This window comes from Musca autumnalis, unplaced genomic scaffold (assembly GCF_047663935.1).
Source record: "Musca autumnalis isolate F117 unplaced genomic scaffold, ASM4766393v1 scaffold_2, whole genome shotgun sequence".
Taxonomy (NCBI): Eukaryota; Metazoa; Arthropoda; class Insecta; order Diptera; family Muscidae; genus Musca; species Musca autumnalis.
In genome coordinates, this window is record NW_027411755.1 from 32629379 (window position 1) to 32644236 (window position 14858).

Below are 14858 nucleotides of genomic sequence, written 5' to 3' on the forward strand. Positions count from 1 at the left end.
GAAAAGTGCTTCAACAATTGGTTTGAGCGCATGAAAAAGTGTATAAATCATTCTGGAGACTACTTAAGAAAACAATAAAAATATTTTTGAATGTAAATATTCACGTTTTCATTGTAAGGTCAGAACGTTATGGTGCAACCCTCGTAGCTACAAAAACGTGGATCTCTTAAATCAATTTGTGATATTAATTGAAATAAATAATTCGAAAATCTAAATTTTTATGAAATATGGATAAATCTGGAATGGAATTTTTGAGTACCCAAAGGCTTTTAAAACGAATTTGGAATTTTTAAATGGATTTTTAAGAACCCTGGAGCTTTCAAAACGGCTAAAAATATTTTTTATGAACCCAAGAACTTTCTGATCACAGGTTTTTAAAAGGCTTTTTAAGTTTCCATTTCTTGGATTTGTGAAAGGATTTTTTTAACGACCCAAGAAAATCTGGATTTTTATGAAATATGGATAAATTTGGAATGGACTTTTTGAGGACCCAAAAGCTTTTAAAAACGAATCTTGAATTTTTAAAAGGATTTTTTAAGAATCCAAGAACTTTCAGAACACATTTTTTGAAAAAGCTTTTAAGTTTCCAAATTTCGGATTTGTAAAGGATTTTTTTAAGGTCCCATGTGCCTAAAAAGCAACTATTTTGAGCCATTTTTTAAAGACCCAAGATCTTTGTAGACACAGTCTTTAAAAATGAATTTTTTATAGACATTAATTCGAAAATCTGGATTTTTATGAAATATGGATACATTTGGAATGGAATTTTTGAAGACACAAAAGCTTTTAAAACGAATCTTGAATTTTAAAAAGGATTTTTAAGAACCCTAGATCTTTTTTTAGAACCCTAGAGATTTTAAAACTTGGCTATAAAATATTTTTTAAGAACCCAAGAGCTTTCAGAAAATGCGTTTAAGTTTCCAAATCGTGGATTTGTAAAGGATTTTTTTAAGGTTCCATGTGACTAAAAAGCGTCGCTTTTTCTTAACGATTCAAGAGCTTGGAAAACATAATCTTTACAAAGGAATTTTTTAAAAACATTCATTCGAAAATCCGGATTTCTATGAAATATGGATAAATTTGGAATGGAATTTTTTGAGTACCCAAAAGCTTTTAAAACTAATCTTGAATTTTAAAAAGGATTTTTTAAGTACACTAGAGCTTTCAAAACGTGACTAAAAAAATATTTTTTAAGAACCCAAGAACTTTCAGAATACAGGTTTTTAAAGGCTTTTTAAGTTTCCAAATCGTGGATTTTTAAAGGATTTTTTTGAGGTCCAATGTACCAAAAAAGCGTCGATTTTTTTAACAATTTTTTAAACGACCCAAGAGCTTCGAAAACATAATCTTTAAAAAGGAATTTTTTTAAAGAAATGTTTTTTCTAAACATGTTTTCACAAAAAAAATCAAAACATGGTTAAACAAAATCAAAACGTGGTTTTTAAAAACGAATTTGTCAAAACGTGTAGTTTTAAAAAGGAATTTTTCAACACGTGTTTTTTAAAAACGAATTTTTCAAAACGTGGTTTTTAATTAGTAATGTTTCAAAACGTGGTTTTTAACAAGTAATGTTTCAAAACGTTGTTTTTAAAAATGAATTTTTCAAAACGTTGTTTTTAAAAATGAATTTTTCAAAACGTTGTTTTTAAAAATGAATTTTTCAAACCGTGTTTTCTAAAAAGTATTTTTCAAAACGTGGTTTTTAAAAAGAAATTTTTCCAAAGATTTTTTTTCAAAACGTGTTTTTTAAAAACTAATTTTTTAGAAATTTTTCAAACCGTTGTTTTTAAAAAGAAAATTTTGGAACTTTGAAACTTGGTTTTTAAAAAGAAATTTTTCAAAACGTGGTTTTTAAAAATTTTTTTTTCAAAACGTGGTTTTTAGAAAATTTTTTTTTCGAAAAGTGGGTATCAAAAAAATATTTTTTTTTTGCAAAACATGGTTTTACAAAAAAAAAAATCAAAACGTGGTCAAAAAAATCAAAACGTGGTTTAAAAAAATCAAAACGTGGTTTTAACAAAAGTGAAAACGTGGTTTTTAAAAAAGAATTTTTCAAAACGGGTTTTTTAAAATCGAATTTTTCATAACTGGGTTTTTAAAAAAGGAATTTTTCAAAACTTGGTTTTTTAAAAACGAATTTTTCAAAATTTGGTTTTAAAAAAGGAATTTTTCAAAACGTGGTTTTTTAAAAACTAATTTTAAAAACGTTGTTTTTGAAAATGAATTTTTTCAAAGCGTGTTTTCTAAAAACATACTTTTCAAAGCGTGGTTTATAAAAAAGTATTTTTCAAAAGGAGGTTTTTAAAAGAGTATTTTTCAAAACGTTTGTTTTTAAAAAAGTTTATTTTTTCAAATCGTGATTTTTAAAAAGGAAGTATTCAAAACGTTTTTAAGGATTTTTTGAAGACCCAAAAAAAAAATCAAAGCGTGGTTTTAAAAAAATTCAAAACGTGGTTTTTAAGAAAGTATTTTTTTTAAAACTTGGTTTTTAAAAAGGGAGTTTTCAAAACGTGGTTTTTAAAAAAGTTTATTTTTTCAAAACGTGATTTTTAAAAAGGAAGTATTCAAAACGTTTTTAAGGATTTTTTGAAGACCCAAAACAAAATCAAAAAGTGGTTTTAAAAAAATTCAAAACGTGGTTTTTAAGAAAGTATTTTTCAAAACGTGTTTATAAAGAAGTATTTTTCAAAACGTGTTTATAAAAAATATTTTTCAAAACGTGTTTATAAAAAAGTATTTTTCTAAATGTGGTTTTTAAAAAAAATTTTCAAACCGTGGTTTTTAAAAAAGTATTTTTCAAAACGTGTTGTTTAAAAAAGTAATTTTCAAAACGTGTTTTTAAAAAATTTTTTTTTAAACGTGCTTTTTTAAAAAAGAGTTTTCAAAACGTAGTTTTTAAAAAAGTTTTTTTTAATGTGGTTTTTAAATTCTTTTTCAAAAAGTTGTTTATTCAAAACGTCGTTTTTAAAAAATGTTTTTTCAAAACGTGGTTTTTAAAAAAAGTATTTTTAAAAAGGAATTTTTCAACACAATTTAAAAGGATTTTTTGAAGACCCAAAATCTTTAAAACGTAGTTTTTAAAAGTCTTTATGAGCTTTCAAACCTTCCATTTTTAACAGTAATTTTTGTATGACATTTTACTTTCAAAGCGTGCTTTTGAAAGCCCAAGATTTTTCAGAGCGTGTGTTTTAAAAAGGGATTTTTTAAAACCCCAACAAATTTCAAAATATGGTTTCTAATAAGGATTTTTTCAAACGTGGTTTTTAAAGAAGTATTTTTCAAAATGTTTTTAAATGGATTTTTTGAAGAACAAAAAGCTTTAAGACGTACATATATTTTAAAAGTTTTTTTTTGTTTTTTTTTTTCAAAACATGAATTTTTAAAAGATTTTTTGAGGGCCCAAGGGCTTCCAAACCTTGGATTTTTAAAAGCAATTTTTGGAGGACGCAACATGATTTTTAATTCGAAATTTTTGAAAGCCCATGAGCATTTAGAGCATGTTTTTTTAAAAATCACTTTTTTGAAAGCACAAGAAATTTCCAAACAAGGTTTTTAATTAAGACTTTTTTGAAATTCTAAGCGCTTTCAAAATGTGGTTTCTAATAAGGACATTTTTGAAACTTCAAGAGCTTTCAAAATGTGGTTTCTAATAAGACTTTTTTGAAAGCCTAAGAGCTTTCAAGGACTCTTGAAGAACCAAAACCATGTGTTTAGAAGGTCTTTTTTGAAGACCTAAAACTTCTGTGTTTAGAAGGTTGTTTTGAAGACCCAGAACGTGGTGTTTAGAAGGTCTTTTTTGAAGACCCAATCATGATATTTAGAAGGTCTTTTTACAAGATCAAAATCGTGGTGTTTGGAAAACGTGGTTTTTAATTAAGACTTTTTTGAAACATCAAGAGCTTTCAAAATGTGGTTTCTAATAGGGAGTTTTTTGAAACCTCAAGTGCTTTCAAAATGTGGTTACTAATAAGGAATTTTTTGGAAGCATAAGAGCTTTCAAGGACTCTTGAAGAACCAAAACCTTGTGTATAGAAGGTATTTTTTGAAGACCTAAAACTTCGGTGTTAAAAGGACTTTTTTGAAGACCCAAGAGCTTTCAAAACTTAGTGTTTAGAAGGTTATTTTGAATATCCAAAACGTGGTGTTTAGAAGGTCTTTTTTGAAGACTCAACACGTGATGTATGTTTGAAGACCTAATCGTGATATTTAGAAGGTCTTTTTACAAGATCAAAATCATGGTGTTTAGAAGGTCTTTTTTGAAGACACAAAACTTCGTGTTTTTAAGGTATTTTTGAAGACGCAAGAGCCTTCAAAACATAGTGTTTATAAGGCCTTTTTGAAGGCCCAAAACGTGGTGTTTAGAAGGTCTTTTTTGAAGACCCAAGGGCTTTCAATTTTATTACTTTTGGTTCTTAAAATGGAATTTTTTGCGGAACCACACCTTTAAAGCAATTTTGTGAAAATTCGCCTTTGGTCCCACACAAATTACTATGGAAACTTTGAGGCCCCAATGGCACGTGTTAATATATTCCAATTGTGCTGGAATTTTGGCAATCTTAAAATCTAACAAAACTAAAAACTTTAGGGGAGTTCCGCCCAAAAAAATCCGACATGGATTTTTTAAAACCAACCTATTGCTCAGCAACCATTCTATTTGGTGGACAAATTCAGGAATGATCCCAGGAATGATTCAGGGTCCCTAACTTCACTTATGTGAAAAATGTTGTACTATTTGTTGAAGTGGCGCTATTTAGTTCACCTTTGCACCTAAGTTTGAACTAGGTAGGATTATTTCAGTAGAGGGCTAACCCGAAAAAAAAACAATGTTAATATTTTAATTAGAATCCAAATGACAACTTTTGACACGGACAGTTTATTATCATATTATAGTAATCTGTAGATGACACCATCAAATCCAAACGGAATCTGACAAAATAAAACCCCACTAAAGGTTTTGTACTTTGGGTCTTGGTTTTTTCTTAAATTCCCAATAATAGAATAATAAAAATGTTGCACAGTGTAATTGTGAAAGTAATCTTTTGATGGGTTATCTGTCTTTCTTGTGGTGGTCTATCGGGGTTAAACACGTGGATTTTTCAATTTTTTAGGGCTTTTCAAATAGCGTTATTTTAGTATTATTATTGTCTTCATCTACACACTTTTTGTGGTACTGTAATAGTTTTAGTTATGGCAACAGGTTATTTCACTATTTTCGAAAAAATTGCACATTGTAGCACTCGCTCAAAGGGCGTTGTATAAAACAAGTTTGTACTGTAATTACAATTTCTTATTTTGTTTTATTATTTATATTTCTTTTACACTCGCTCTCCGACATATTTTTTGTATAATAATTTTTCCAGGTTCATATTTATGTCAACACAACACATAGCAAAGGATATAGGTCACAGTATTTTGTCTTATTCCAGGATGCTCTCTCTTTTGTTAACTTTCTCACTTTAGAATGTTGCACACATTTTTTTTGAGAAATTTTGTTAATAAATTTAATTTCCCAAGTAGAGATTTTTCTCATTACTTTTGTCTATTTTAGGTTATTATTTTTGTTAATTCTTCTAACACATACACACTCGTCTATTTGCATCTATAAAGAAATTGTAGAAAATGTTTCACAGACAGGACACACACACACAAATAGGCAGGCACCTGTTATACTCTGGCCAGCCATTGAACCAAGCCAAGGGAACCGAATGAACGACCGACCGACCATCAAGCATCCATCCATCCATTCATGGGATACCAACAAAGCAGAAGCAGCAGATTTGTCCTTGATGCCTTGAGAAGGCTAAGGCAAAGGCAACAAACCAAGAACAATAACAGGCATAGCACACACGCATGGAAAAAATTACAAAGCAACAGCAGATGTTATTTTTTAAATTTAAAAAAATAAATTGTCCTTGCTTTTGAAATCACCTTTTTCAATATTTTTTCACAATTTTCACTATTTTTTGTTACACAAAAGTCAAAAAATTTTGTAATAATATTTTGTTATAATTCTTGTAAATTTCGACACAAAAATTAAGAAACCAAACTTGGCTGTGTTTCCCTGCGTAAGTTTGTACAACTTGTGGTGCTATACTTTGAGCCAAGAGACATAGAGATATCTGCACACTTTAATACATGTTTTTTTGGGGTGTGCAGACAGAACACTTTTTCCTTTTTCTTTTTTTCTCGCCTTTACTTCTGTTCTGTTTGTACTCCTACTGCCAAATAACAAACAGTACCAACACCATGAGTGACAATATCCTGTGACGACTGTCTCAGCTCGCACGCACATTGCAATCAAGAAGCAACACAAAAGACAAACGAGATGAAAATCTCCAATAGAATGGCATGAAAAGCATTCAAATAAATACAGCTAAATAAGGAGTAACAAACAAAAGCTGCAAAGCGCACAGAAGTAGCAAAAAATCCTGTCAATATTCAGTTGTTCCCACACAAATGAGCAGGGAATGCCAGAAATTCTACACAATATAGAATTTCACCACACGCACACACACATACATACACTCGCACACGAATAAGAACCCAATGGAGAAGTCTCTTTGGACCAGAGTTGAGTGTATACATATGTGCCTGTGTGTTGAAAACAGAAACGGATATAACCAACACACTGCCATACACAGGATCCCTGTACATTTCTACACCAACACCATTGAACAATAGACCAGAATTACACACACAACAAGAATTCTTCGAATCAACACCACCATCGACATGATTTTCGTGTTGCCGATTGTCTATATCGTTATTGTCTCGTTTTCCGTCGTTGTCTATTATTTGAATAGCTTTGTAGGGCCTGCTGTGTGTCAAGGGGGGTGATGTGATGGTGTTGGTAAAGTGTTTTTTTTTCTTCTAAATTCAAACAGCATCCCACACAAATTCACTCGCTTTCCCTTAACACAAAGCTTAAGGATATGTTTTCTGCACACAACAAAAATACCTCAACAACAACAACAACTATAACAAGCCCTAAACACACACACACGCACTCACTCGCCTGTAAGAGTCCTGCAAGCTTTGTTTTCCATTGCTTTTGCTATTGCCGCCGTTGCCTGGCTTTTGTTTAGTTAGCCGAAGAGTGCTTGATTTGGAAAATTAAAACAAATTGAGCACCACTACCACTTTAGCAAAAGAAATATGCAGCAAGTTTTATTTGATGTTTTTGTAGTATTTGTTGTTGTTTTTGTCAAGTTTGTGGGATAAATGTTAACACTCTAGAAATCAAACATAGGCAGGCTCGCACACACATACGTGTATCCTCTTGAAAACTTTATTTTTCTGTAAACTCGTTTACATTTATTTCTATACGGGCATGTGGCGAAATACGAATACAAGTAAAGAGAATATATTGTTGTTAGCTTATTGTAAAGATTTTTTGTTCGGAAAAAAGCAAATTTTTCCTCCATGTGGAAGCTACAATCTGTTGAAATACATATTATTATTTTGATTTTGAAAAAAAAGTATTTAGAGCTCCAGAATCTTGCCGCTTTACAATAGCCCTCTATGGACACAATTCTTTGAATTCTAGGCTTAATTTCCCCTTTCTTTCATTCTCAAAGTCACATTTGCCGATTGCTAGTGTATTAACTCAAAAAGCTAGGTTTGATCGACCAAAGAAAGGGAAAAAGTTGGGTCACACAATTCAACTAAAACGCAAGGAAAACAATATCCCAGCAAAAAAATCCTTACTAAATATTTATAGTATTTTTGGTAGTGGTAACCACAGTATAATCTCGATAAGCTGGACACCACATGTTTCGCCGGTGTCCGGATTATCGAATTGTCCGGATTACCGAGTAATAACAAATACATATAATTTTGTACATTTAATTCATTAATAATGGACTTTTACTAGATAATAACCAAAGATATAAGGTAACAAGTAAGAAAGTATCAGTCAGCTGTGCTGACGGAGATATACCCTCAGCCACCGAAAAAAAAAATTACAACAATCACGAATTTGCTTTTTTTAGTAACCAAACTTCTTCATAAAGGCTCGAAATATTAATTTTTTTTAATTATTGAAATTTTTGAAAAATTTTTGGAGTTATACTGCACAATAGCCATTTTAGTATGTGCCGGGAGGGTTTTGGTGCTTGGACCATTATCTCAGGAAGTATTGACTTACTGCGGAAAAAGATTGTAGCGTTGAAAATTAGGCCGCTAGAACAACATACTGAAAAAATAATCAAAACTATGCGAGAGGAGCTCTTAAACTTCACTTTTTTTCAAATTGTGTGTGGGAGGTACCCGAAGGAGCCCATATTCCAACCTGATACATGACTGGATAAAATAATCTGATGTGCAAAGTCTGCACCAATCAGAAACTCCTGTGAGACTTATCCTGCGGATTTGCCATTTTGGTTGGTGCCGTCAGGGTTTCTTGGAACTTTAAGGCCAATATCTCAGAAAGTATGGACTTGCCCAAAAAAATGTACCGTCATAAAGGGAGTCGCAAGGACAACCTGCTAAAACAAATTTCAAAACGATCCGAGAGGAGCACTTAAACTTTACTTTAACCGAATTTTGTGTGGGAGGTACCCGAAGAAGTGGATCAATATACTCCATATTCGAACCCGATCTATATCTAGAAGGAATTATACGATGTGCAAAGTTTAAACCGAATCGATTGCTCCCTTCGTTCACACCATTTCACAGACAATTTTTGAACTTTTATGGGGAAGGTACCCGAATGAGTGGACCGGCATGATCCATCTTCGAACTTAAACTAAGTTTGGACAAATTATTACGATACCCAAAATTAGGTTCGAATCAGTTGATCCGTTCGAGAGTTATCGTGCGCACCAGCCAGACAGTCAGACAGACAGACGGACATTGCTAGATCTACTCATAATTGTCTGAAACGGATATCGTTCAAAGTTCACAGCCAGCTAGACAGTAAGAGAGAAAGATGAACGGAAAGGCTAAATCGACTCCAACTTGTCTGAAACGAATTTCGTCCACACATACTTGCGGTCTAAAACCGTTATTTCGATTAAGCATATTTTTCATCGTATCAAAGTGTATATACCCTTTCTAGCCTAAAGGCTGAGGGTATAAACAAATGCATATTAAGCAAATATTATGAGCTGCGACTATTATAAGACCAGAAGCACCTTCCCTGGCTAACAAATTTACTTCTCTACAAATGTTGTGTGTTGTAGTCTTTTAAAAATATAAACTTCGCAGCACATGTATGTATATACTCGTAGTACATATCGACACCTCCAAATAATAGTATGCTAAGTCTAAAAAGTGAGTTTTGCAGGAGAAGCTCTCAAAGTGTGGAAATTTTTTTGAGCTTCAGTACTATGCTAAATCAATATTTGTTTATAACTTCTGTTCGGATTGACCGATCATTACCAAAATTTGACAGAATTTAAGTTAAAGGACGTTCAACACCTCCAAATAATAGTTTGCTAATTCTGAACAGTGAGTTTTGCAGGACAAGCTCTAAAAGTTTGGAAATTTCTTTGACCTTCAGTACTATGCTATGTACATTAGGGATATAACTTTTTGCACTTTTTTGCAGATATCGAAAATACCACCACATAGCCGTGTAGGGCATGAAAAACTATTATGAAATAAGGTGTAATTTTTTCTCTATCGCGAAAAAAGTTTCCGCACCAAATGCATGGAAATTCAGAAATGCATTTTTTAATTTTATCTGTTATAACAACATATTTGCTTTTGATTAAAATTTTTATTTTTTTCTAATCTAATTTAAAATCATTATCAAAGCGTTCTGGACCAATTTGTTCTCAAATCGCGCCATTTCGGACCATATTAAGATTTTTTGACACTATTGCAATTTTTGGTTTTTCTTTATAAACTCGTGAATTTTATGTTTATATCTTTTGTACCTATCGGACAAGAGAATATGGTGTCATTTGCAACAAATTCGCGAAAGTTACAGACCGTTTTTAATGACTTTGCCTGTGAGAAATGTATTTTTGTCTATAAATATTTATTCAAACAAAGCAAATTTAAAATTATAAGTAGAAAAAATATCAAAAGGGTTTTAGTAATTGCGGTCGGTGCTGAAACTTTTTTCATCGAATCGATCTTAGAAACGCGTTTTCATTATTAAGACAAAATTCCCCACATGGTACTGGTATTGTATTTTTGTAGAAAACAAATACAATTCTCACAGGCAAGGTCAACAAAAACAGTCTGTAACTTTCGCGAATTCGTTGCAAATGACCCCAAATTCTCTTGTCCGATAGGTACAAAAAATATAAACATAAAATTCACGAGTTTATAAAGAAAAACCAAAAATTGCAATAGTGTCAAAAAATCTTAATATGGTCCGAAATGGCGCGATTTGAGAACAAATTGGTCCAGAACGCTTTGATAATGATTTTAAATTAGATTACATAAAAATAAAAATTTTAATCAAAAGCAAATATGTTGTTGTAACAGATAAAATTAAAAAATGCATTTTCGAACTTCCATGCATTTGGTGCGGAAACTTTTTTCGCGATAGAGAAAAATTGACACCGTATTTCATAATAGTTTTCCATGCTCTACACGGCTATGTGGTGGTATTTTTTTGGTTATAGCCCTAATGTACATATTTGTTTATAATTTCTGTTCGGATTGTCCGATTATTACCAAAATTTGACAGAATTTAAGTTAAAGGACGTTAAATATAAAAATGTAAAGAACTTGAAAACATGCTAAGTCGACTTAGCATACTATTGTTTGGAGGCGTCGATATATTGACATGAGCATCTTATGACTCGCGATAGAACTTCAGAATTCAAATTCGCTCATTTCATTATGGGGAATATTTAGCGATCTACCTAACTTAGGCTACCTAGCGAGGCTACCTAACTCTAACTTTTAAATACTGTTGCTTGTCATAGCCAGTTATCAATGGTGGAACGATAAAAAAATATTTGACAAATTCAGACAGTTAATTCCATATTAACTGTATAGCTGAGTTGACATACAGATATGTCGAGATTTGGACAGAAAACTTTGAAAATCTTAAATTTTCTTATTTATTCACCAAATTTCTATTGTTAAGAACGAAAACTTCAAAGAAATAAATAAGAGTCTAATACTCAAGATAGGAAAAAAGTATTGTTGTCCGGATTATCGAGGTAAGAAAAATATGCGATGTTGAGATTACAGAGTCTACAATGTAAAACATTTTAGTGTCCGGATTACCCTGTTGTCCCGATTATCGAGACAACACTGTACTTACAAAACCCCCTACTAACCTATTATTTTAACAAGGGCATGTCGCACTAAATTGGCACTGAATTGTTATTCTATGGTGACTGGAAGTAGAAAAATAAGCCATATAGGTAAAAGAAATATTTTCTATTTTTAGAAGAGTTGAGGTGGAATTTGTTTTCAATTTCAACACACTTTATATTTTTATTTTATTTCACTCTTTGCTGGATTTTAACACACGAACTTCTGCTTTGTAGCCGAACACACAACACACTCGGCCACACTACACATTAAGGGTTGTTTAAACGTTCACATGTGTTTACATGTGCACAGCCAACTGCCCTTTTTTTAACACCGGCCGGCGCACAGTGGTCGAAACCACTGATCTAGCGGCGCGAAATTAATAACTTGGAAACGAATGAAGATATCTTCCTGAAATTTTGCACAAACTCAATCTGTGTCTGTGGGTAATTATGGACTAAATATGAACAACATAGGCAAATATTTTGGTATAGCCCCCATATAACGGTACCTCCTGATATTCGATATTTTGAGGATTTAAGCCACCTTTTCCTTCCAAATTAGTGGTAATTTGGTATTTAGAGTTCCTAGTGATCACTAAACCTTTCCACCAAAAATTGTGGACATAGGTCCACGTTTGGGTATAGGCCCCTTTTAAGGTACCTCCCGACTTTCAGTAGTTTGGGGATTTAAAGCTACATTTTCCGACCAAATTAGGTGTAATTTGGTATTTGGGGTTCCCAGTGGACACAAAAATTCTCCACCAAAAATTGCGAACATAGGTCTACATTTTGATATAGCCCCCATATAACCGTACCGACAGATTTTGGGTATTTTGAGGATTTAAGCTATTTTTCAAGACCATTTATCAGCAAAATTTGCAGCTATTTGCAGCTAAATTTTGGTTATTCGGAATCTAGGGAGTCCAATTTAATTATTAAAAAAATTACTGGACCGAACCTCGGTGGACCTTTGTAGTTACGCTCCATCCAACAAAAGTATATTGCACTAAAAACATACAAAAAATAATAATTTTTGAAAATTTATTGCTTTATAACTATGTAACTTCAGGCCCCAAACATTTTATTTTAATTTAACTTAAACCCTCCCCTATAAGAAAAAAATAAACTTTGTTTAGTTTTATTACGAATTTATTTAACAATTAAACAAATGTGAGATCAGGTTTTTAGCAACAATTTTATTAAAATCTGATCCGTCAAAATTTCTTGCACTTGACACTGAATTACTCAGTGAATATTTACAACAACAAAAAAGTAAAAACAAAATCTTAGTCAGCAGAGTGTCTGTAATCGATATAATGGAAAACATTTCGAAATTTTATACTTTGATTTTTTGACTTTCGCGCCGCTAGATCAATGATTTCGTCCTCTGTGCGGCGGTGAGCTTTGAACACACAACCCTCCGATTTGTAGTCGGACACACACGCTCTGTGTGTTATTTTTGTTTTCATTACTTCGTAATGGGTTACATAATGACAAACGGATCCGAATGTTTGCTGGATTCTCTTTGAACAAAAATGGCTCTGAGTAGCTTTCTCTTAAACAACTTTTTACACGACAACTTTGGGCGAGCAAAAATGTGCAACATGTTTGTCGGCTTCTGGCATAGACTAACGAATTGTATAGACAAAGAAATTGTTGTGTGCTTCTTTTTTGTAGGTGTCGCCCTTACGGAAACTGCTTAATCTTTTCGCTCATTTGCACAATGTTTTGGGGTAAATTGCAATATATTGTTGATTTTGTTTATATGAGGATATAGATCTGGCCAAAGATTATCCACATGTTGTCTTTTATCAGAATAAATAGTTTAAAATCTATAGTAACTAAAAATAAAACTACTAACGCCATCTACCAATTTTCGAAAATTCGAAGATAAATGCTGAGAGTAAATCTATGTTTATACGATTCATTAGTCTATGCTTAGGTTGGCTAGCACGCCGATTTTGATATTTGTACAATTTTACGTTCCGAGAACTAAAAAAGTATTAAGACTCAGTATTTCAGATATTACGGGTTTTAAACATAAAGGACATTGTTTACCTCTAGTGGGACCTGGTACTATTTTGGTCCATATGGTAACCCTATTAGTGGGGTATCGTATACCTAATTCCTAATACCTAATATTTGTTGGTAGTTGATTCGCAATAAAACACATAAGCAATAAAATACATAAAATTTCATGATTTTCAAATATTTTCCGAAAACACGGGGTATTGTAGAACGCCCATTACATTTTGAAAACATTTGTTTGACACCTTGCATTACATTTAGTTATTGATTTTGGTTGTTATTGTTGAACTATGTGGGTAAATTTGTTCAATATTGTCTTACACAAGTCGATCAATTTTTTTTTTTTTTTTTTTTTTTTGTAAAAATCTGGAATTTTGATGACAACTATTTGTCATTTTTCACTGATTAGTTCAAGAAAAGTCTTCGTTTTCATAGTATGATAACAATTCCTTGACAAACTGTATGTTATGGTCTGTTCAAATATAAAGCAGTTTTTGCAATTATAAAGGCACACGCCTCCCCATCATCATCACATCCAAATTAAATGGCCTCAATATTCCACCGAAATGGCTGAAATTTGGTATTTGACATTCGTTGGAGATATGAAACGTTCCACCTGAAATTTTCGGTATAAGTCCACGTCTTCATATAGCCCCCATGGAACGGTAACTGTCAATTTTCGGTATTTTGAAGGTTGTGGCCTCCATATCCTACCGAAATGCCTGAAATTTGGTATTCGTTGGGGGTATAAGGTTACGCCTTCATACATCCTCATAGAACGGTACATCCCGATTTCAATATTTTAAAGGTTGTGCCCTCAATATTTTCGGTATAAGTCCACGTCTTCACATTACCCCCATGGTAACTGCCGATTTTCGGTATTTTGAAGGTTGTGGCCTCAATATCCTTCTGAAATGCCTGAAATATGGTATTCGTTGGGGGTATGAAACATTCCACCTGAAAGTTGTCGGTATACGGTTATGCCTTCATACAGCCTCATAGAGAGGTACCTCCCGATTTCAGTATTTTAAAGGCTGAGCCCTCAATATATCACCGAAACGCTTAGAAATTTGTCAGCATAGGCCATCATGTAGCTCTCATAGTACGGTACTCCCCGATTTTTGGTATTTAAAAATTTTAACCACATTGTTCAACCGAATTGACTGAAATTTTGTATTTAGTTTTCGTTAGAGTAACAAAATTTTCCTCCAGAAATTTCTCGGTACAGATCAACGTTTTGATACAGCCTCCATTGAACGATATTCCCGATTTTTGTTATATTTAAAGTTTTAGCCATTTAATCGTAATAACTGAAATTTTGCATTTAATCTTCGCTAGGAGTACAAAATATTATAACAGGTACAAAACATCTCTTGCAAATAATCAGACAGAATAGGTCCACATTTTGGTATATCCCCCATTTGATTGTAATTTCGAACTTTGTGTTCCCAGAAGATACACAACTTACTCGCGAAAAATAGGTCCACATTCCCGGGTTTGTCCAATTTTGTGTATGTTGAGTTATTTGTCAAATTTTTTAACCGAAATTGATGTAATTTGGTATTGTGTGTTGCCAGAGGATACTAACGTTCAATTCGGAAAATT